Below are 25,722 nucleotides of genomic sequence, written 5' to 3' on the forward strand. Positions count from 1 at the left end.
AACAATAGTAATCCTGCCCTTTGATTGTACAGCCGTATTTGTGACTCCTACATAACACTAATTATCTGAAATATTCATTTATTTCTAACTGGTTGTTAAAAAAATATTAAATTTAGTAAAATAAATATAAATATGCCAAAATAATAAATTTATTTCTTACAAATAAAATTTTATCCATTTCAGGTTGAAGATACATATTTTTTAACTTTTTAAAAAATTTTTATATAAATTTTTATCAAAATATCAAGAACAAATGAGAAAATATATATGCATATACTTTATGAGCTATAAAGTGGTTTTTAAATGTAAAGTGTATATTACTATGCATACATCTTCCAGACACCAATGAGTCTAAGCTTCTAATATTGACTAGTTATAGCCTGTTCATTCCAATTTTCATATAATATTTCTATAGATCTGGCTAGTTGTGGTAATAGGTGGTTACCTATTTTGATGTAATCTTTAAGTATAAACATATATTTCAAGTGAAAAATACTTCCAATCAAAAATTCACTATCCACTGAAATGTTAATTCTACCTTTCAATCAACCCCCCCCCTCCTTTGATTATGGTTCCCCATGCTTAATAGTCACTGCAAAAATTGAGGATATTTCTTAGGAAAAGCAATACTTGCGTTGGGGCAAGACAGGAAACATACTTGTGAAGCTGTGGGCAGAAGTATTAGAGGATAGTGGGAAATGTAGTGAACTTGACAGTGTCTTCTCTGCCTATCAAATTTATTTATTTCTAACACTCCAGAGTCAAGCCAGACAACTTCCAGTGTTTGGCCCATGAGTCACCATTTTGGAATATTGTTTTAGCTGAACGTATAAACCATCTTTAAATAGCACCTTGTGATAAAGCGAGATAGGAAAAGTAAACTCTGATGAAGAACAGACTGGAAAGAAAAACAGATTTACTCTCTAGAGCAAGGAGCCCAATATTCCTTGGTTTCCACCAATGCCATCAAAGTACTTTGCTTCCAGAGGCAGCATGAGTCCTCTGAGGCTTCTCTGATGGGCAGAACTGAGTTCATTACCTTGCACAGAAAGGAGTATAGCCCTGTCCCATAGCCACCTCTGTATCTCTTTCACAGATTCTTTTAAAAGCAGTAGGTGTTGCACTTTTTTACTGTCTTCTTAAGCATCTCACACACGATTATGCATAAGACAATACTGAGGAATTGTTTCTTGAAATGGATTGAATTTGCCATTTTTATCTCAGGTAAGACCAAATTTTAACTTCTGGCCTTTAACATTGACATTGTGCATAGCAAGCAGAGAAGACAAAGAATCTCAGAAACCTGCTGAATATTAGCAGCATTCTTTCTGGAATCCTGTTAAGAACAATGCCAAGTTATTGTGAAATTTGAATGTTTTGTAACTATTATTATCACTTTGTTTAGCATTTGAATCAAAGTTTTTAGATCGGCAAAAATGTATTATTTTCTTATATAATTTCATCAATTAAATTTGGGATGTCAACAAATATTTGCCAATCTGTGTAGGCTACTGCCTATATGGAAAATATTGAACTATATGCCATTTTTTTTAATTCTAAAGAGCCCTTGTCTACATTTTTGAATACCTAAATAGTTATTAAAAGCAGCCCTTTGAGAAAAGTGTCTTCACATTAGTGTTGAAGGACCTAACCTTTAGGGTATCTTATTTCCAACACAACTAAAAATTGACAGAGCCAGCACTTGAACCGAAATGTTCTGACTCCAAATCCAATGCTCCTTCTGCTATACTCTGCTGTCATTTCTTGCAGCAATACATCTGCCAGTGAAGAAAGTTCCTGTCTACCACTGAGCTGGTGAATATCACTTAATTAATTTATTTACTTATTCACTAAAAAATATTTGTTTAGCCCCTGTTGTAGTTCAGGTGTTAAATAGGACCAATTTGGTGCCTGCATGACATTTGCTGTCTGACAGAGGCAAAATACATGAAATTAAAAAGTTATATCAAGAATTAGTTAACTACAATTTGAATAAATTGTTCAAAACCAGAAATGCAGAATTCAGCAGTATATGAAAAAAGGAAGTTAATTTGTTTTAGGATAATAAGATTACTCAAGGAACATTTAAGACCTTAATGACAAGTAGGTAGTTTCCAAGAAGTGGTGATGGAGAGAAACAATCTTCTCAGGAAGAAAGATGACCTTACACAAGAGCTCTAGACACTACAGGGGAAGTACATTAGAGAAGAAAATGAAGTCAAGTGCTGTTAGACTATAATGAAAGAAGGGCGAAGTCATGCTTTTGGATGAAGAAAAGCTCTGCTCCACTTTCAACTTCCGAAAAGCCACTCTTATCTCCATGACGTAGACCTGCTTCCTGGTACACCGGAGCGGTGATTATCTGGAGCAGCTCTTTCCCCTCAGTGTTGAGAGGCATTTTAAGTTTCATATATAGGAGGGGTGCGGTGGCTCACGCCTGTAATCCCAGCAGGTTGGGAGGCCGAGGCGGGTGGATCACGAGGTCAGGAGTTCCAGACCAGCCTGGCCAACATGATGAAACACCATCTCTCCTAAAAATACCAAAAAAACCCAAAAAAAAGTAGCTGGGCGTGGTGGCAGGTACCTATAATCCCAGCTACTCGGGAGGCTGAGGCAGAAGAATCCCTTGAACCCAGGAGGCGGAGGGTGCAGTGAGCTGAGATCACACCACTGCATTCTAGCCTGGTCAATAAGAGCGAAACTCCATCTCAAAAAAAAAAAAATTCATATGTAATTCACATCTTGCCATTGCAAACATTGCTGTATAGATGCCTATTGTGGTGCCCAGAGATAGAGAATGGGAACAGATAAGTAAATTAACTGTAGAACTTGGGAGCACTGTGTGAAGACTTAATTTCTTCTAGATTTCCATAGAGAGAAGGTTCAAAAAATGGAATAAAAATGTAGCTACTGTGAAAAATAAGTAAAAAAAAAAAAAAAGATACACGTTTTAAATTCGAATGTCTTTAAACAATTCACTTTATAATCTAGCCAAGTGCTAAAGTCCCAGCAATTCCAATGATCAGGGACTTGCAAAGGTGCCAGCTGCTGAGGGGAAAAAAAGTACTTTTTGTCCTGTTTTCTCTTACAGTAAAACCTTGGGCCTTAGCTATTATGCATAGTTCTCCATGAGTTTCCTCTATATTTGGGGGCCAGAAGACTTTGACCTTATTTAAGTTTCTTTTTATTGACATTGTCTATTCTCTGAAGTCTAAAGTCTGTGACTTTCTATATTTAGCATTTATTCTCTTCATTATTAGAAATTCTAGAAAGACATGACAATTTTCTTCCAAGAATCACATTTCTCTAACCAGTTGTCTTTTTTCCTTCTTGTTCAGGACTAATTTCAGTGAAATAATTGTATGCATATATTCATATAACTTTACACTGCAGTCATTGTCATAATTCCACAAAAGAACTATTTATAGACTAACTATGTAAAATTATTGGTGATGAAAGTGTTAGCTTGGCAAAGGCTACTACCTGACAAATGATTACATATTCACCTATTAATTGGATAAGAAAGTGGCATATGCTAGTACCTATTAATAGCAACATCTGCATTTCTACCACTACAATGTTAAGCACTTATTCTGGAATAGAAAAACAAATTCTTTGAAATAATTTGTGAGTGAATATTGCATATAACATATCCATCTGGCACATTAGAAACTGACACAAAACTAGAGAAAGCTAATACTACCAGACTTCAGCATAAACCACTCACATCTACTACATAGTATCAAAGGCTAAAGAGATAAGTGATTGATTAGTTCATATTTACATGAATAGAGTAATCCCCCTACACTGTCAGCATTTTTATGCTAACTTTTGCACTTCAGGATGTATTTTCTGACTTGCTATCTATGACATTAACTCTGATATGGATTTTCTATTATTAGGGTTAGTTTTGAATTTATTCATTTATAACCACTTCCCAGTCTCTGTCATGATAACCCAACATTTATGGAACCCTTGCTATGTGCTGTACAAGTATTTTCCAAAGTGTAGCACTTTTATCTCAAGTAGTATGCTATTTGGTTTTAGGTAACAAACCTAAAATAATGATTTAAAGTATATTAGAAAATATACTGGCATTATGAGTTCAGAACTTAATGCTATGATAAATAGAAATTTTAGAAGATAAGTGAAATGAAAAGACAATATTATAAATGATATGTATTTGACAATGGTTGTGGTATTGTGCTCTTACATCAAGAAGAATAAAATGAATACTCTCTTTTAATGATGTTAGAACCTGTGAATCCTTAACAACTAGATCCATTAATTCAGGAAAGTTTTGTTAAAATATAGGTTTTGGTGTTTATTCTGATCCTTCAGTTTTTTTCTTTGAAGACAGATGGTGAATCTTCATCATCTATCTTCAATATTTGTCATTTTCTTTTTGTCTTTTTTTTCCTTTTTTATTTTTTTCTCCTGATTTTTGTAAGGCATTATGATAGGCAGCCTCTAAGATGATTCCCAGTGATCCTCCCCTTTGGGTATTCAGATGTCTCTGTAATCCCATTGCGTTGAGTATAGGCTGGACCTACTGACTCACTTCCAGTAAACAGAATGCACCAAAAACAATGGATGCCACTCCTGAGATTAAGTAACAAAAAGACTGCTTTCCACTTTCATCACCTTCTCTTGCTCTCTCGTTTGTTCACAAGGAGAGGCCCACCTACCAAGGAATCCATATATCTGGCCAACAGCCAAAGAGAACCTGAGGCCTCCGATAGAATAAATAAGCTTAGAGTGAAAGACTGAATTAATGAATATTCATTGGATTCATTGAATAAGCTTAGAAGCTTACCCTCCCCACAATGAGCCTTGAGATGACTTCAGCTAGGTTATTATCATCTTGATTTAAGTCTTGTGAGACATCCTGTGCACCATTTAAACTATGCACAGTTTTTGACTTGCAAGCATGTTAATGTTTTTTGTTTCATTCGAATATATTTTGGGGTGATTTGTTACATTCATCAAAAGATGATTAATGAGCATTATTACTGTGTTCATTTAATCTTAGGTTTCTTATACATTCAGTATTAATTTATGAAATTATTTTTTACATTTCTAGTTCTTTCCGCATGTCTGACCAAATCATATCCAAGTTTTTACAATTATGATTGATATTGTTCTTTTATGTTATATAATTTCCTCAGTGTCTTTTTAGAGCAGGTTACAGTTTTTATCTGTTTCATAGTCATGACTTTCTTCATGCTTCCTGTAAAGATATTTTGTTCCTTATTCTCTCTTTTTATGTTAAACTTGCTATTTAGCTTATAGACATTTTCATGTGAAATTAGTTTTCCTGAACTTTTTAAAAGCAAATTTAAGGTAGCTTTTCTGTTTTTTTTTTTTGTTGTTGTTGTTGTTGTTGTTGTTTTTATACGGAGCCTCGCTCTGTCGCCCAGGCTGGAGTGTAGTGGCACAATCTTGGCTCAGTGCAAGCTCCGCTTCCCGGGTTCACGCCATTCTCCTGCCTCAGCCTCCCTAGTAGCTGGGACTACAGGCACCCGCAACCACGCTCGGCTAATTTTTTGTATTTTTAGTAGAGATGGGGTTTCACCGTGTTAGCCAGGATGGTTTCTATCTCCTGACCTCGTGATCCGCCCGTCTTGGCCTCCCAAAGTGCTGGGATTACAGGCGTAAGCCACCGTGCCTGGCTTAAGGTAGCTTTTCTATGTTCATAAAGATTAATCTTCTTTTGTTTTCATGTAGTTAAAAAAATACAGCAGCTTGTTTTCTAAGCTTCTTGCCTCTGTTCTCTCTCCATCTGTACCTTCTCTTTTCTGTATCTCTATTGTCCCTCCTGCTTAGTATTTATTCTACATCCAGCAGCTTATCTGAGTACCACGTCTTAGCAGGGAGTCCCATGTGGTCAAGTTTTGAGAGTTCCCAAACCGTAGACTGACTGAGCCCTGCCAGTACTTGCTGAAGGCCCCATGTACTTACTGGCTGTGGGACTAAGTAAAACCTCTTCATTTTCAGTGGCCATTTGCAAACTAGCCCACCAAATATTCTAGTAAATCCCTATTGGCTATTTTAGGGGTTCTCTTGTTTTTAGGTCCATAGTATTCCCCATTGAACTCTTCTACTTTCTGATACCAAACGTTTTGTAACTATTGGTGGCTTGTCCTTATGACTTGTATCTTAAGGTTTATGGGAATAACTTGTAGCTAGATTTGCCATAAGTGTCAATGGCTTTTTGACTTTGCCATCTAGCTCCTTTTTTTCTGTATTTATGCAGGAGTTCAAGAAATTCAAAAATGATGCCCTATCACTGCTGCCATCTTCTCACAATCTGCACAGATGGTGTTTTCAAACCCCATCTGCTATATCTCCTTGTGACCAAGCATATACTGAAAGAGGTAAGTGAGGGGTGGGGCAAAATGGAAGGAAGGTAAGTTTGTTACAGTGAGAAAATATATCTTTTTCTTATTTCTGTAAAATGTAGTATATATAACTAATAACAATTAGCTATAAAATGCCTCTTCTCTTAGCCCCTCTGCTTATATTCTCCATGGCCTTCTTACTGCTCTGTAAACAGGCTCTATCTTTCAAATGAGTCTATTGAGAATAAAATGTTAATTTGTTTGTTTAGGGATACAGATTTCAAGAATGTCATGGATATATATATGTCCTTTTATTGCAGATGAGGGACCACCTAAGTCCTGATAGAAAAATCCAGGTTCCTACATACTAATTCCATTAATATAGATGGAATAGGTCTAAAACTCAGAAATTACCATCTAAAAATAGAAAGCAGAGCTGAACTGGTTTTTCTCTTCTTATTCACTGATATGAGATTATTTTAATGAGTTAGTAATGGTATTCAATAGTTAGATGCTGTGCTACATTTTCTTAGGCACCATTCTTTATGATAAAGTGGCTGAGAAATGGATACAATACTCAATTACCAAAGTCAAGATGCATAATTAAGAGCCCTCTAGGGAGCTGACCATAGACCTGGAAAAGACTGACTTCCTTGTCTTCCCATACTTATGAGCTGCTGTTTGAATATAAAACCTGCTTTGTGAATTCCTTAAGAGCTAGTAGGAATGAAAAGAAGAAAATTTGTTCCAATGAAAATGAAATGGACATGCTTTAAGACCAGTTCTGCTTTGGTGAATGTACATATAAGAAAAATAAGGCTATGAGCAACACAATGCTTAGAGTTCAAATAATAATCTAGATTGATAAGCATTTTCATCTAAAATGCTCCTTGACAATCACACGTATGTTACAAATAGCTTTTATTTTTTAAAACAACATGGGCTTAGAAGTCAGGAAAATTTAAATACATGTTTATTGTCTTTGTATTATACAAGTATGTGTATGTATGGGCACATACACACAAACACACATATAGGCATATATATCTTTATCCTTGAAGCAGGCCATGGAGAAGAAATAAAACAATGAACCCCTTAGAACATTTTGATGTTCAGCTATTTAGAAATTTACTTTGTTATCTTTAAAGGAAATGAAAGCTATGACATATACTTTTCATTTAGTGAGTATCATTCTATAGATCATGAGGAAGTGCTCATGTTATTTTGAAAGATTTTATTTTTCTTTTTAACTGAACTTAGGTGGAGGACAAGAGAAGGGAAGTACTATATAATAGAGCAACTTCTGCTGGTAACATCAGAGATATTTAAATATCCTTATATGTTTATTATAAAATTAAGCAAAACAAAAGGCTAAGTATTATGTACTGCCAATATTAATAATCTTATTTTAATATTACAACTAGCATATTTATAAAATTAATAGCAATAGCTATAAAAATAGGAAGTGCTTGCTCATTAACTATACTGAGGAATAGAAATGCAGAGATAAAATTCAGAGACATTGCTGTACACTGACAACAATTTTGAAAATTCATGTTTGGTTTTCAAAGATTTAACATTATCTAAAATTTCCATTTTAATAGATATTTTGATATATAAAGACCTTCATGTCAAACATGCATACACACACACACACCACACACACTATTTGATCTTTATATATCAAATAGTAAGTGTTCAACAAGTATTTGCAAAATTATTCAATTGATAACACATACATATGTAAAGGAATTCTTATTGTCCAAGAAAATGTTTTCAACTCCTTACAGTGAAAAAATTGTGCATGGAAACAAATGTTATACATAAAAACAATAAGTAATGACTAATCAGTTATAAAACTAGTCTCTTTTTACACGTTGCTCCACAGGGAACAATAGATACTATCTTCCATACATGGTCTCATTTCTACAGGTCAGTCTCTCCTATATTTAGCTATATAATGCAAATATGAGTCAAATGAATTTCACAGTGAAATGTTAAATCTTGCAAAGATGTGGAATTTTATAAAATCTCTGAATAGAATGTTGGATATGATTGCTGAGTTTAATTATGAATTTGATAAAAATTCAAATCTAGTAGAACTCTATCACTTAACAATTGAAGAAAAAAAATTGACATGAATGATGACATAGTAGGTACTTCAAAAGAGAAATAACTAATATCAAATAAAATTTTGTAAAACTCTTACTCTAACAAAAGTAATGACTTTATAATAAAGCTATAAAAGTTAAAAATAAGAACACTTCTTTTTTTCATTTTAAACATTAGCTCATAGCCTCATTTAGAATCCAAATTTCAACTTACTTTTGTGATATTTATTCTCACATGTTAAAGATAAAAGCTCGATAATTTTTTGTCAAATCTAAAATATGTTCAGTTTTGTTGTAATGGAATCCTGGTAGGAAAATGTTTCTTATTAACTGCACTCAGATATTGAAGATTTCCAGGATTTTCCACAATGTCCGTTGGGAAGCCACTCAATTTATCCAGTTTTCCATTTTATTATTATATGGACTATGATATAAAGAAAGTGATTGGCCCAAATAATATCCATTTGCTCTTTTAAATCTAGATATTTAATTATATAATCCTGTCAATTATTTCATTATGTTTCCCCTCACCTAAAACTTTTCTGTACATTCCTACAACCACCCCTTCAGTCATGCTTAGACTACTCTGCTCCATATCTCATATTTAATATGCATTTGCAAAATATTTCAAGCCAATACACAAACACTGCAGAGAAATAGGCATACACTAATACAATTACAAGTAATCCTCCTACTTTAATTATTAATCATCAAAAAAATTTTGAACACCATTGTACAGAACCGTAAGATTTTCTTTAAGCTACAGAAAGGTTCAGGGAAGCAGTTTATTCTAATAGTTGAAAGCATGGGTGTTGGCGTTAGAAAAACCCTAAAGCCCATTTTGATGCTAATTAAATGGTTTTGTTTTGGTTACTAAAACAAAACAAGTTACTAAATCTATTTAATAGATGGAAAAACAAGTTCTATTTTTCTTATCTGAAAACCTGGGATATAATAGCGCACCATAAATACGCTGAGTGAAGAATTAAATAAGAAACACAGTAACTGCTTACTGCATAGAAATTGTTCTATAACTAGTTACAGTGGGCTTCATGTCAAAGCCATGACTATGGCTTCTTTTTCTTTCTTTTAATTTTCTTTTCCTTTTTTTTTTTTAAATCATACTTTAAGTTCTGGGATACATGTGCAGAATGTGCAGGTTTGTTACATAGGTATACACATGCCATGGTGGTTTGCTGCAACCATCAACCCGTCATCTATATTAAGTATTTCTCCTAATGCTCTCCCTTCCCTAGTCCCTCACCCACTGTCAAGGCCAGGTGTGTGATGTTCCCCTCCCTGTGTCCATGTGTTCTCATTGTTCAACTCCCACTCATAAGTAAGAACATGTGGTGTTTGGTTTCCTGTTCTTGTATTAGTTTGCTGAGAATGACGGTTTCCAGTATCATCCATGTCCCTGCAAAGGACATGAACTCATCCTTTTTTATGGCTCCATAATATTCCATGGGGTATATGTGCCACATTTTCACATATAGAATGAAGTTGACCCTTGAAAAACTGGGTCCTTACATGGGATTGGTGGCACCAAAGTTTATGTATAACTTTTGACTCTGCAAAATGTTAATTACTAATAGCCTACTCATAACCAGATGCCTTACTCATGACATAGTCAATTCACACATGTTTGTATATTATATGTATTATATACTATATTCTTCCAATAAAGTGAGGTAAAAAATGTTGTTGAGAAAAATGTAGGGAAAGGAAAATATATTCACTATTCATTAAGTGGAAGTGGATCGGCATTAAGATCTTCATTCTCATTAGCTTCACATTGAACAGGCAGAGGAGGAAGAAGTGGAGGAGGGTTTGGTCTTTCTATCTCGGGGTGGCAGAGGCAAGAGAAAATCCACATATAAGTGGATCTTTCAGTTACAACCACTGTTGTTCAAGGATCAACTGTATTTGTAAATGGACTGTTTCTTGCAGGGGGGTGTTGAACCTAGTTGAGTCCAGTAGATTTGAATATGATACATCTTCAAAATTAATTTGAAATACACTCCACAAATGCTATGAATTAAAAGAAAATCATTACATTAACATTTCAATAATATGGATTTTAAGGAGTTTCTGGTTTCAAAATGGCAGTATAGAAGCAAGCTGACTTCACTCTTGCTTCACAGAAAACAAAAACTAAATATACAGCACCAAGATCATCACAAGCAATATCTTAGAATTTGAATATGAGAAGGAGACAGCTCTCATAGCCACATAGAAGTGAAAAAATTCTGAGCAGATAATAAGAGAATTGAACTTCCATATCCATGATGCCCCTCCCCACAACCTTCTGATATTCTGGGCGTCAAGCACTCTGAAAATGTCTTCCTGACTCATGGTTTCTACACTGGAACACGTGATCTGAAGGTAGACAACCAACTTCTCCAACATCTTAGGTTTCCTGGAAGGAGACTTGTCTCTGCCTCAACCCACAGGAAGCATCACAAGCACCCAAAGGGAAAAATATCCCTGAGGACAGCCAGAAACAAAGGGGAAAGATAAGACTGGTATCCCCAGCATTGGAAACTGCTCTCAACTTGGCCAAAAGAGATCAAATCAGAGCAGCTGTTCAGCAGCACTATGCCGTGGGAGGTACACTTCACAAGTCCCCTGGCCATGAACCCCCAGCTGGCCTGCCCACACTGTCAGGATATTCCCTGTGGGACCTCCCCCATTCTGTACAGGTAGCTCAAGTGAATCATTCTGGATTCCTACAGGAAGTAGCACAGTCACAATCGTGTTCTACAACTGAGGCAAACCTGGGCTTAAGGCACATGAGTAATATGTATCAATTTAACCATGGTTATATTCAAAATATTTCTCAACAGATTCCATGCCAATCAGAATGGAAGGCAGTTATGATCAACCATATGGATGTATGAATGCATATCAACTGAATATCAGCTTTGAATGTTACAAGTATATAATTTCTCATCTCTCATTATTACTGACCACTTATATTACTCATTGCTTTTATGTCCAGTTTTCTTAAATGTTGGAAGTCATGTGTAGTTAATAGTCTCTTTTACCTTGAACATAAAGTTAAGATATCCCATTCATTCAAGCGAATAGTATGTTAACAGAAGTGAATCATGCTGCATTTCTGCAAGAGGTAGCACAGTCACATTTGCAAGAAAATTACAAGGAATGAGAGCCATGAGGCTATTAACTGCAAAGCTGCTAACTCCCCAGGGCCTAAAGAAACAACGGACAGGAGGTACCTAGCATCTGATTGGAGAGAGTCCTGTAGAGAAGACTATCCTGGTAGGAGCAGTGACATTTGCTGGAAAAACTCAGCTAGCCTGATGCAAACTTCCAGGTAGAAAGCCAGGGGACATATCCTACCTTCTGCTTCTCTCCCTCTGATGACTTGCCAGGGCTTCTTATTAGCCAAACTCTGTCAGAAGCCAGAAAGTAAGGTGACATTCCTCCATGTAGTCCATAAAGCTCAGACCTCTGAAGCAAAATATTAAGGAGAGATGGCTGAAGAATGAATCTGAAAAGGCAAAAAGTATATACTGGCCCAATTAGCCCGTCTCTTTTTACCTCGTCCTCGTATCAAGTATTTAACTCTGATACTGTATTAGTCTGTTTTCACATTGCTATAAAGAAATACCAGAGACTGCGTAATATATAAAGAAAATCTGTTTCATTGGCTTATGTTTCCAGAGGCTGTACAGAAAACATGATGTTGTCTTCTTCTTGGCTTTTGAGGAGGCCTCAGGAAAATTACAATCATGGTGAAAGGCAAAGAGGAATATTCCACAAGTCCCCTGGGCTTGAACCCCCACCCAATCCCACACTGACAGGATTCTCCCTGTGGGACGTCCCCGATTCTGGACAGGCAGCTCTACTATTGTTTACTAGAATCAAGGCAAACCTGGGCCAGCATTTCACATGGCTGGAGCAGGAGGAAGGGAGAGAGAAGGGGCAGGTGCTACAAACTTTTAAAAACCATGTCTCTTATGAGAATTCTGTCATGAGAACAGCATAAAAAGAATGGTGCTAAACCATTCATGAAATATGCACCCCCATGATCCAATCACTCCCCAACAAGGCCCCACCTCCAACATTGATGATTTCAATTGAACATGAGATTTGGATAGGAACACAGATCCAAACCATATAATTCCACCCCTGGCCCCTCCCAAATCTCATGCCCTTCTCACAGTGCAAAATACAATCATGGTTTCCCAACAGTCGCCCAAAGTCTTATCTCACTCATTTTGGCATTAACTCAAATGCCCAAAGTTCAAAGTCTCATCTGAGACAAGGCTAGTCCATTCCGCCTATAAACCTGTAAAATCAAAAACAAGTTGGATACTCCAAAGATACAATGGAGGTATAGGCCTTGAGTAAATATTCTCATTCCAAAAGGGAGAAATTGGCCAAAAGAAAGGGTCTGCAGGCTTCATGCAAGTCTGAAAACCAGCAGGGAAGTCATTAAATCTCAAAGCTCCAAAATAATCTCCTTTGACTCAATGTCCCATATCCAGGGCATACTGATGCAAGGGGTGGACTCCCAAGGCTTTGGTCAACTTTGTGCCTGTGGCTTTGCAGAGTTCAGCCCCCACAGCTGCTCTTGAGTGCTTGCATTGAGTGCTTGTGGCTTTTCTAGGCATAGGGTGAAAGCAGCCAGCAAATCTACCATTCCAGGGTCTAGAGAACAGTGGTCCTCTTCTCACAGCTCCACTAGACAGTGCCTCAGTGAGTACTCTGTGTGGGGGCCCAACCCCACATTTCCTCTCTGCTGTAGTAGAGGTTCTCCATGAGGGCTCTGCCCCTGCAGCAGGCTTCTGCCTGGACTTTTTCATACATCCTCTGAAATCTAGGCAGAGGATCCCAAGCCTCAACTCTTGCACTCTGTGCATCTTCCAGACTTAACACTACTTGGAAACCACCAAAGATTACATCTTTCACCCTCTGAAGCAGCAGCCCAAACTGCACCTGGGCCCCTTTGAACCATAGCAGGAGCTGGAGTAGCCAGGTTGTAGGGAGTGGTGTCCTAGTGTCCTGAGGCTGTGCAGGGTAGTGGGGCCCAGGGCCTGGCCCATGAAACCATTCTTCTGTCCTAGGCCTCTGTGCCTGTGATGAGAGGGGCTGCCTTAAAGTTCTCTGAAATGCCTTCCAGGCCTTTGTGCCATTGTCTGGGCTATTAGCACTTGGCTCCTTTTTACTTATGCAAATTTCTGCACCCTGTTTGAATTCCTCCCCTGAAAATGGAATTTTCTTTTATACCACATGGCCAGGCTGCAAATTTTCCAAACTTTCGCACTCTGGTTTCCTTATAAGTTCTAGTTTTATGTCATTTCTTCATTCACATATATGAGCATGGGTTTTTAGAAGCAGCCAGGCTACATCTTGAACACTTTGTTGCTTAGAAATTTCTTCTGCAAGATATCCTAAATTATGACTCTCAAGTTCAAAGTTTCACAGATCCCTAAGACAGGGGCACAATGCACCCAGGTTCTTTGCTAAAGTATAACAAAAGTGACCTTTGCTCCAGTTCCCAGTAAGTTCCTCATCTCTATCTGAGACCTCATCAGTATGGTCATCTTTGTCCATATCACTATAACCATTTGGGTCACAACCATTCAACAAGTATCAGGGAAGTTCCCAATTTTCCCTTATCTTCCTGTCTTCTTCTGAGCCCTTCACACTCTTCCAACCTCTACCAATTACCCGGTTCCAAAGTTGCTTCCACATTGCCAGGTGTCTTTATAGCAATGCCCACTCCTCAGGACCAATTTTCTGTATTAGTCTGTTCTCACATTGTTATAAAGAAATACCAGAGACTGGGTAATTTAGAAGGAAAAGAGGTTTGAGTGGCTCCCAGTTCCTTAGGCTGTACAGGAAGTATGATGCTGACATCTGCTTGGCTTCTAAGGAGCCCTCAGGAACTTATAATCATAGCAAAAGACAAAGAGGGAGCCAGAACTTGACATGGCTGGAGCAGGGGGAAGAAGCGGGTAGTGCTACACACTTTTAAACAATCAGATCTCATAAGAACTCTATCACGAGAACTGCAGCAAAGGAAAGGTATTAAACCATTCATGTAGGATGCACTGGCAATGATCCAATCACTTCCCACCAGGCCTAACCTCTGACACTGGGGATTACAATTGAACATGATATTTGGGTGGGAACATAGATCCAAACCATATCAGATACCATAGAAATCAAAAGATGGTTTTGACCTACGCTATACTCTGATCTAAACCTTTACAAAAAGGCAAATATTTTGAGATTTGAACAAATATGTTACACCATCTATTATCAGACTCCATTATCTGAATTTTCCCTTGGAAAAGTTAAACTTCTACTGTGTTTAATATTGAAACATTGTATACACATTCTTCAGAGTGACACAGGAAGAGTTAAAACTTGTAACCTCAAGCTTACTACAAAAAAAATGTATTTTTCTTAAGTCAAAAAGAAAGTTACTGCACACACTGAATTGGGAAGTCACACTCAATGCTCACATGAGTAATTGGCTCTGATGCTAATTACCAAGTGCTCTTAGAAAGTTTATAAGATATCATCAATTCTAAATGAGAGCAACAAATTTGCTAAGGTTTATTATTTAATGTCAGCAGCTAACTCTACACTGTGCCCTGTAGGGAAATAGCTACATACTGAAGAAATATCCTACTAGGAAATAAAGTTCCAAGATCCAAATAAAGGAGTTAATGTAGCAGGAGAAATTTCTAATACGTGCTGAACACAGTAACCATCTCCCCAGAACAGTGATAGCCAAATATTTTCCTGGAATCTAGGCATAGCTGGTCTTGGGCAGAGCTGTTTGTCTGGGATGGAGACAAATGAAACACACCTGGAATCTCCAGAACAAAAAAATATTTCTTCTGTAAGGTCCATGGGGCACAGGAGCAATTTTATTAAAGACAATGTCAGATGAATAAGAAAATTCAGAAATTAGAAAAGGCAGTGGGGTGCCACAGGACCATTCTACTTGTGATTAGTAAAAGTGTGTTTTGCCATGCCTGGCAGCTCATGCCTGTAATTCCAGCACTTTGGGAGGCTGAGGCAGGCAGATTGCTTGAGTCCAGAAGTTCAAGACCAGCATGGACAACATGGTGAAACCTAGTCTCTACAAAACATACAAAAATTAGCTGGGTGTGGTGGTGCATGCTTGTAGTCCCAGCTACTTGGGAGGTTGAGGCAGGAGGATTGCTTGAACTCAGGAGGCAGAGGCTTCAGTGAGCCGAAATCACACCATTGCACTCCAGCCTGGGTGACAGAGTGAAACTCTGTCTCAAAAAAAATAAATAAAGTGTGTTTGTAATGATAATCAGATAAGTCTCCTTAGGGTCTGGAAATCTCACAGTAAAATCAAATGAAAGAAGTGTCTCTAGACCTCATGAATACCCCCAAATAAATGATATAAGAAAGGTTAAATGGTCAGGCTAAACATCAAGGAACCAATATTTATGATACGTTGTCAAAAGATGGTTTAACACTTACTACCCCAATAATTCCATATTGTAGGCTTTTTTGGAGCAGTCATACTTTTATTTCCTTATGGAATAAACTGCCTATTTATAGAAAATCCAAGTCAGAATGTTTGAGAATCAAGATATTATTGAAAGTTCCATTTGAGGATACTACATATGTGATGGAATTTTCACTACCAAAATTAAATAAGCTGCACTATCTGTCATGAATGCTGACCTCTTCTTATAGAACCTCAGAGACTCGTTGCTGACCCAGTGATATCACTTAGAATTAAAATGCTACCAGAAGGAATGGTTTCATTAAAAGTCCACTTCGACAGCAGGTTGTCAAATATTTTAGTATAACTCTAGGAAGGCAGAAATCCCATTGGGTCCTTCCAAATGTTCAAAGCCTTCATTTTCTTTCTGTCTTATTTAATTTTGAAAGAAGGTCAACAGAATGGAATTTACTAGGGTAAGCCCTTGACTAATCCTGTCTTCTTGAGCTCCTGCCAACTATAGTAAAGTAAAATAGACTCTATAAGAAAGAAAAAACTATCTGCTTCCAACAACCCAAACTTTCTAAGAACTTACATTGTGGGGGGACTTAGTGCTATAATTTTAAGTCTTAGAAGAAAATATTTTCAAGGTGTTTACACGATCAGTTTCTGATATAGAAATCTTAGGCAAAAAAGTATATATGTAAAGATACTTTGTTTCCAAATCCTGAAGTGACAGTAGCCACAGGATGAAACAAGAGAGACAAGGTGGAAGACAATCAAAAGGGTTTAGATACCAACCACAAGGAAAGCCCAAATAGAACTCTAAATATTCAGTACCAAATGCAGAAATCAAAAAGGACATTCAGAAATACCCATGTTGCATAGAGCATGATATTCAAAGCAAACTTGTCTTTACTTTTTTAAGAGAAATTTTTAAAGCCTATGCAACAAGACAGGAAATAGTAAAAGGTTGCTAAACCATAATTTAACATTTTTTAACAAAGTCAGTGGTAGACTAATCTATGCTTAATAGATTTAATTGCGACTAAGATTTTCCTGGAGAAGATAGAGACGTAGTCTATTTCCAGAGCTATGCAGAATTCCTGTGCATAAAGACAACTTAGTGGATATCTAATTTGATGGTTCTCAGTCTCCACTGTGCATCAGAATCAGCTTAAAATATTTTTAAAAATATATCCCAACTCCAATCCTGGATATTCTGGTTCAAGTGCTCTAGGATGCGGCTGGTCACTGGTATTATTTTTTCCCCAGGTATTTTGGTTACACATGAGAGCTGATAACCACTGGTCTGATTGAACCTGAATCACTTATTTTACTGGTGAGAAAAGGGTAAGAGATGTTATGTGATCTATAAAAAATCACCCTGTTAGTCTGTAGAAATAGCACAGAATTTGTGACCAGAAGAAGATATAGGTCTGTTGTGGCTCTCTTATTGAGTAATTGTGTAAAATTGTGCAAATTATTTAACGCTCATTCTCTGGAAATTTATTTGGAATATGAAAATATATTATCTACTTAACTCACAGGGTTGTTGAGAGAATCAAGTGACATCAACTATGTAAAAGTACTTTGTAAAATGCAAAATACTATATACATGTTAGGAGTTGTTTTTGTTGTTATTTGTAGTAAAGGCAAGACTAGAACAGAAGTCTCCTCTGTCCCCTACTTCACTACTGTTAAAATCATTCTCTATTTCATTGAGACTATATTATTACACAACCAGTTATCAGGCATTGTGTAAACCAGCACATAGTATTAACTAGCTTATTCCCCTACAGTAGCAATTAATTTACATATCCATGACCCAAGTGCTCTACAACTTTGCTATTCAAAGTATGCTTGGTCCAAGAATAAACAGCATTGGCATCACAGGTTACTAGAAATGCAAATCTCATGCCTCACTTCAGATCCACTGAATCTGAATCTTCAGTTCAACAAGATCCCCAAGCAATTCGGGTACACTTTAAAGTTTGAAAAGTACTGTTCTGTGAGATTCCAAAATGTCTTTGGCATGATGGAATTAGGTCCAGTGCCATTTGAGTTCTTTTTCCATTTTAATTTTTCAAAATCTAGAAATTCATATGATTAAATAGCTATGTACAGAAGTGAGATTCTATCTAAATCTATCAGATTAGAGAAATGTTCGCTTCCTCTGTTTGGGCTGAATAACAGCATTCATTGCATTAATTTTCTCAGACTCTCTTTATATTTCTCCTCATAATAATCAATTATTCACAGCAATTTTGATTCATTTGAACTAATCACTATTAGGTCCTGTGGAAGCTTGGCAATTTAACATTCTCATTTTCGATGAGATTTTTTTTAACAGGAGTGATTAGACTGTATATGATCAAAGTTCCCCAATTGCCTATAACTTTACTTTTTTTTCCCCATTCTTCAAAGCCACAGGTCATTTTACTCAGTGAGGGTTGAAAAGACTTGTTATTCTTAGCATGGGCCAACGGATGCAACTTATTATTTGGATCACATTTTCTTAGTTACAAAAGACACATCCTTGGTTATTTTAATGTAATCAGAATACTGCAACTTGAGGAGAGGTAAAGTAATAAGATCTAGTCTCATTATCCAGACATTTTTGAAAAAGAGGAAAAGAAGTAAACAATTTTGTCCTTATTTTTTTTCTTTCAAAGATGCTAGGCTTCAATTAATTGCCGTGTCTTAAGTCATTCCCTAGGCTCTGCACAAATTAAGAGTGTCTGAGTGGAAATTAAATAAGTAAAATCTTAACAAATGGCAGCTACATTAGTTACTCAGCCACCACATAGACTCTGCATACTGAGCAAGGGGAAATTTTCCTGCAACCCAAGATTTACCTTCACATCTAATTAGGTGTAAATTGCTGCCTGTTTACATTCGATCTATGAATAGTTGTCAGTCCAAAAGTGTCATGGACTTGAGGTATATTGCAAGAGGCTTATTATGAATCTGTTTCCATGAGAGGTAATGATTTTTTTAAAGTGTGGCCACAGAACTTGAGCAGGGCAACGTGATGTGGCAGGAATGATGCTTCCTAGAACATCTTGTAAACTTTTTGTGAAATGAGACAGCAGTAAGGAAATGCAAAGTGATCCACAGGGCTTTGGTTGAGGAGAATGGAGGCTCCCACTTTGTGCAACTGTCAATTTCACTTCACAAAGTGAAGTGAAAGAATGGAGGGTATGAGAATCAAGAGAGAGACGAGAGAGAAAGAGAGAGAGAGAGAGAAGGCCCCAGACATAAACTAACAGCTTGATGGGGAGGATGTATTTTCTTGAATAGATTGCATCTCCTCTACCCCAAAGAAAACCATTGATTGTCAGCTATTACACATAGGTAACTACTCAACATTTTTGCATAATTCTCTGGAATGCAACTTGTAGTGATTGGATTAAATAGCACAAAATGTACAACCTTAGAATTAGAGACAATATAATCAGTTATGTATAGGGCCAAGCCTGTTTTACATTAATTCAAATAAATCTATATCATATCAAGTGTTCTTTTCAATTTAATGTTCCATGGGGATTGTTTTTTTCCACTTTCTGCAGGAATATTATATGCTAAGACAACAATAAATGCTCAGCAGTACATTCATCAATGTTGTTACTTTGGTTAGATTCTCAGTGTCTCTTCCAATGGAAGTATTTCTCCCTGTGGTTCTTCATGTTCACTCAAGTCATAAGGATTCATATCAGTCAAGGATTTATAGGCAGCCTGTGCAAGTTCATTCTTTATGACTATAAGCATGTTACTTCTCAGTTTATAGGCAAAGAGATGATCTATTAAGTGTTGCTATTGGGAATGATAAATAAATATTTACAATTTACAATAAATAAACCCAAAATACCAACAAGTTTCCCCAAAGATAGAGAAGTTTCTAAAAGTTTCCACTTTTCAGCGACTACTGCACATTGTGAAGAAGTAGAGACATTCTAGGTCGAGTTCACTTTAACTAGCTAGGTTTTATGGGCCACAAAAACCCCTAAATATTCTAGGTTTTGGTGGAACGTAAGAGAAAGAGAATCAGACAAGCAAATTATAAAACCTGGTTTTGACACTTATTTACAGAGAAGCCTCAACTCCTTGGATATCCTCATCTGTAAAATGTCTACCTTAGTGTGTTCTTGCAATGATAAAAATCAGAGAATATAACACACCTAGAACACTGCCCACCACAGTAATAATGTTTTAAATAAATGTTACCTCCCTTATTTTCTTACGTTAATAACAGTTCACAATAATTTAAAGAGGATCAAAGCAGATAAAATGTGGGCACATAAGCATTTTAACATAAATATTTTCTATTACAATATAGTAAAGGGTGGAATATGAATACTCATATGCTTTTTGTGATTGATAACTCTAAGACATCATGGTGGTTGATTTGAGTTTCCAAGTGCTATTGAGAAATGAAGTGTTGCACAAACTTGACCTATGAATCTAGATTTTTTCTAGATTCTACCTAGTACCTTATACATTTTGGGACTGTAAGCTTCTGCTGTTGGAGAATAAAATACAACTTTGATCTGGAATATTTTTAATCAAATCGCTTACCTATTTCACCTACAGCCAATATCTTTTGAGACACAAGGATATAATAATACTCAAGCCCCTCTGCAGTACTTTTTACTCATAAATACAGCATGTCAGCACAACATAACATGTATATCAATATTCTTCCTTATGTATTAATAGAGCTGTACCAGTAACTAAATAAATACTGAAATACTGCTACACAATTGGTAAAGAGCTACTCACTACCCGGAGCACTTCAAGGGTCCTCCTATTCCCACTACTCCTCCCCTGAGACCCACTGCATGTCCCCACAATCCATCAACCAAACACATTTGAGCTTACAAATTCTACCCTGGCGCTAGTCCTGGGGTCTGTTTTTCTTGATCAGTGTGTGTCGTACCTACAATTAAATTGCATCTCTCATTCATCCATGCCAACGTCTTTGTCCTTCTTGCTCCCCAGCACAGCATAGAAAAACACTCCAATATAGTATAGAAAAAAAACACCAGCTTATCTCCACAACTGCTTTGATTTATGTTGGCTCCACTTCCTCTCTCATTCCACTGACCCTTGACAATCATGCTTCTGATAGAACCCAAAGGTAATCTCTTTTCAGGCCTAAGCTTATCTCTTCTGAGTCACTCCGGATCCTCCTCTCCTCATACAGGAGAGATGTTAGACCATTATCATACTTTAGTGCCATGACATTGGCCTGCCCTTTGACATCTTCTAGGCTTCCTTTGAGTCTGACTGCTCTGACTGCAGCCCACTGTAAGCATTCCCAGGCCCACTTCTACAAAGAAGACCGGGTTGATAAGAGGTTTTATCTCAGTGCCACAGCAGGCAACCTGCCTGGCGTAGTAACACTTAAGAAGTGCTAGATACTTTTTCAATGGGACAGCAGAGAGATTCAAAAAAATGACCTTTGGTGACTTTGCTATTATAGAATATCTTCCAGAATGAAATAATGCAGGATGGATCATGGTCAATGGTATGAGTCAGTTCTAGACTACAGCTGTTCAAAGTTTATCATGGTTTTATATTTCTTATTCTTTGGGGGTGTAGATGATGAAGCTCTGTAGAATGGTAAGAATACTTGAGAATAGTGTAAGACCCAAGGCTGAATGTCTCCGTTCCAATTCTCCATCTTCCCCTCCAACTGACCCAATAACTAAAGAAGTTCCACTTGACCAAGTTTTACCCCAGCTCTCTCACCTGCCTTCTGCCTTATTCCTTGTCAACTTTCTTGATTTTCTCATTCACATGGCTTCTGATCTTTTTATTTTGTCTCTATTTTACCCGCTCCTTCAAATTTGGTAATTGATATAGTTTCTCCCACATAAATCATTTCCCCCAGGTTTTCAGAACAGAGATCCAAATTTTCTCTATGATTTTATCCAATTTCTGTGACTCTTGGAAACTATGAAGCCCTCTTTTGCTTTCCATTTATTCCACTGGTTTCTGTATGACTATAACACAACAAAATATGGAATTGCTTGTATTTATTATAAAATTAATCAGCATCAAAAAATGAATATAGGGCAGGCACAGTGGCTCACACCTATAATGCCAGAACTTTGGGAGGCTAAGGCAAGAGGATCGCTTGAGGCCAGGAGTTCAGAAACAGCCAGGGCAAGATAGTGAGACCTCATCTCTACAGAAATCTTATAAAATTATCTCAGCATGCCTATATGTGCCTGCAGTCCTAGCTGCTAAGAAGGCTGAGGTGACATGATTGCCTGAGCCCAGGAGTTCGAGGCTGCAGTAAACTATGACTGTGCTACTGCACTCCAGCCTGGGTGGCAGACGGAGGTCTCATTTCTATAAATAAGCACAAATAAATAAATAGCAATTATTTAATTTATGTAAATTAATCTTTTCCATTTTAATAAATAAACAATTTATAAATATTCTTTCAGGGTATGGGGAAAAGCTACAGAACCTTGACTTCTAGGTATGTCCTTTAGTTGGTCCATTAAGCATTGTGTATGAAGGATGATATTTCTCTTTTTCAAGTGACTAGACTTCCATGGCAAATCAATTCCAGTATTGAGCCTCTTGCTAAGGCAGCATCTAGAGCCTTCGGCCAGAAACTTCAAATTTAAGAAGAGTGGAGGGATCTTTTGCGCTCTGCAACAGAAGTTCAGTGCCATTGAACTATGGAAACACGGGGTTTTTAGGTCCTCTTATGAGGAAATGCCTTCCTATCACTGGTTCTGTTTTTGCCTTTGCTGTGATTTTATATGCAAAGTAGCTATTCAGCAGACACAGTCAAATACCTTAAATGTCTATCAGTCACTTTATCAGAAACATGGACCAAGAAAATATAATAGAAAATATGGAAACAGGCCAAAGTACATGTGGTAATTTAATATTATAAAGAATATAATCTCAAATTAAGGATGAGGAAAGAGAACATTTTAAGAAATTGTATTAGAACAAAGAGATAGTCATTTGAGAAAAAAAGATACATTTGGATTTATACCACACACATTGTACCATATGCTGGGTAAATGCAAATTGATCAGAAATCTAAATGTAAAAACAAAACCATACAAAAAGTGAAAAAAATCAGTGTATTAGTTTTACAATATTGAAGTGATGAAACCTAAATTTGATCTAGAAATAATTATAAGAAACATGAATATATTATACTATCTATTTTTTTAACTTTTCTTGGTAAACCTAAAACTCTAAAAATCTTGAAAGACAACCCAGGTAATATCATTCAGGACATAGGCACAGGCAAAGATTTAATGATGAAAATGCCAAAAGCAATTGCAACAAAAGCAAAAAATGACAAATGAGATCTAATTAAACTGAACAGCTTCTGCACAGCACAAGAAAATATCAACAGAGGAAACAAACAGTCTACAGGATGGGAGAAAATTTCTGCAAACCATGCATCTGACAAAAGTCTACTCTTCAGCAGCTATTAGGAACTTAAACAAATTTACAAGAAAAAAGATAACCTTATTAAAAAGTGGGGAAAGGACATGAACAGACACTTTTCAAAAGAAGTCATACATGCGGCCAAGAATGATATGAAAAAACAGCTTAACATCACTGATCATTAGAGAAATGCAAATCAAAACTACAATGAGACACCATTTCATACCAGTCAAAATGGCTATAATTAAAGGGTCAAAAAATAGCAGGTGCTGGTGAGGTTGTGGAGAAAAAGGAATGCCTAAACACTGTTGGTGGTAGCATAAATTAGTTCAACCGTTGTGGAAGACAGTGTGGCAATTCCTTAAAGATCTAGAAGCAGAAATGCCATTCAATCCAGCTATACCATTGCTGGGTATACACCTAAAGGAATATAAATCATGCTATTATAAAGACGAATGCATGCATATGTTCATTGCAGCACTATTCACCATAGCAAAGACATGGAATCAACCTAAATGCCCATCAATGGTAGACTGGATAAAGAAAATGTGGTACATACACACCATGGAATAGTATGCAGCCATAAAAAAGAACAAGATTATGTCCTTTGCAGGAACATGGATGGAGCTGAAGGCTATTATGCTTAGCAAAATAATACAAGAACAGAAAACCAAATACCACATGTTCTCACTTATAAGTGTGAGCTAAATGATGAGAACATATGGACATATAGAGGGAACTAACACACACTGGGGCCTTTTGGAGGGTGGAGGCTGGAAGGAGGGAGAGTATCAGATAAAATAACAAATGGGTACTAGGCTTAATACCTGGGTGATGAAATAATCTGTACAACAAACCCCCATGACACAAGTTTACCTATGTAACAAACCTGCACATGTACTGAACTTAAAAGTTAAAAAAAATAGGCAAAGGACATGAATAGACATTTCTCAAAAAAAGTCGTACAAGTTGCCAACAAACATATGACAAAATGCTCATCATTACTAATCATCAGAGAAATGGACATCAAAACCACAATGAGATGCCATTTCACACCAGATGGAATAGCAATTATTAGAAAATAAAAAATAAAAATAAAAGATGCTAGTGAGGCTGCGGAGGAAAGGGAATCTTTTTACACTGTTGGTGGGAATGTAAATTAGTTCAACCACTGTGGAAAGCAGTTTGGAGATTTCACAAAGAATTTAAAGCTACCATTTGACCCAGAAATCCCATTACTTTGTATATATACCCGAAGGAGACTAAGTCATTCTACCAAAAAGACACATGTACTTGTACGTTCATCACCATGCTATTCATAATAGCAAAGACATGGAATCAACCTAGGTGCTCATCACTGGTAGATTGGCTAAAGAAGATGTGGTACATATCCATCATGGAGTACAATGCAGCCATATGAAGGACAAAATTCTATCCCTTGTCACAATATGGACACAGTTGTGGATACAAGAACCGAAAACCAAATACTTCATGCTCTCATTTGTAAGTGGGAGCTAAACATTGAGCACCCATGGACATAAACGTGGAAAGAAAAGACACTGCAGACTACTAGAAGGGGGAAGGGGAGGATGGGATGAAAAACTACCTATTGGGTAGTATGCTGCCTCTCTAGTTGACAAGATTATTCATATGCCAAACTTCAGCATCATGCAATGTACTCATATAACCAACCTGCACATGTATTCCCTGTATCTAAAATAAAAGTTTGAAAAAAACAAAACAAAACAAAAAAAACAGATGGCCTCATCACATTGACCAGCCTCCCCCTAACATCCTTCAGCACTTTTCACTAGCTCACTTAGTGCTCAAACTTCTGCTACTTTTCGTTTGAGGGTAGTTGAATTGAATATCCATATTGCAATAGCCATGAATAAAGTTTTCCTTTCCTGTTTAATCCTGTCCTATGTAATTTTTCTTTGACAATAAATACCATCTTGCTAAGAACAGATCATTCATGATTGAGACTTAAATTCCAAGGTTCCAAGAAGGAAACATTAAGAGCACACTGTCTTATTTCAACACTATCTGTGACATTTTTATAGCCAGACTGGGCAGTTATTTAATGATGAGGACCTACTTCAACAATTGACCTTAAGAATAGAAATGTGTTTAGGAAGACATCATGGCTTGCTAATAGATCTTCCTTATCTATGTTTTTATCAGTCAGCATTTTCAGTTTTTCAATTGTGTCATGTGGGGAAAACAAATTGCCAGTCTTCTGCATATGATCATATACCCTCATGCCCCACCTCCATAGGAGTCCAGTAAAATCAATTTTCTATGTTTTCCATTTTTCTCTGAAGCATGTCTGGCTGGTTACTTCAGCAGATGAACAGGCACACCTGAGGGA

The 25,722-nt window shown here is 36.8% G+C and overlaps 1 protein-coding gene across 3 annotated transcripts in view; it reads right to left on the reverse strand.

Annotated features, from left to right (window-relative positions):
• The window catches only part of LOC134731193 (chromatin assembly factor 1 subunit A-like), a 583,486-nt gene that overhangs the window by 224,290 nt on the left and 333,474 nt on the right, over positions 1-25,722 (reverse strand). Inside the window, exon 3 of one of the 3 annotated variants that reach the window (XR_010113343.1) lies at positions 11,816-11,926. The exons of the other annotated variants lie outside the window; for them this stretch is intronic. The gene's annotated coding sequence lies outside the window, so the exon portion shown is untranslated. The remainder of the gene's footprint in view (positions 1-11,815; positions 11,927-25,722) is intronic. 3 annotated transcript variants of the gene reach the window in all.

This window comes from Pan paniscus, chromosome 9 (genome assembly GCF_029289425.2).
Source record: "Pan paniscus chromosome 9, NHGRI_mPanPan1-v2.0_pri, whole genome shotgun sequence".
In the NCBI taxonomy this organism is placed as follows: Eukaryota; Metazoa; Chordata; class Mammalia; order Primates; family Hominidae; genus Pan; species Pan paniscus.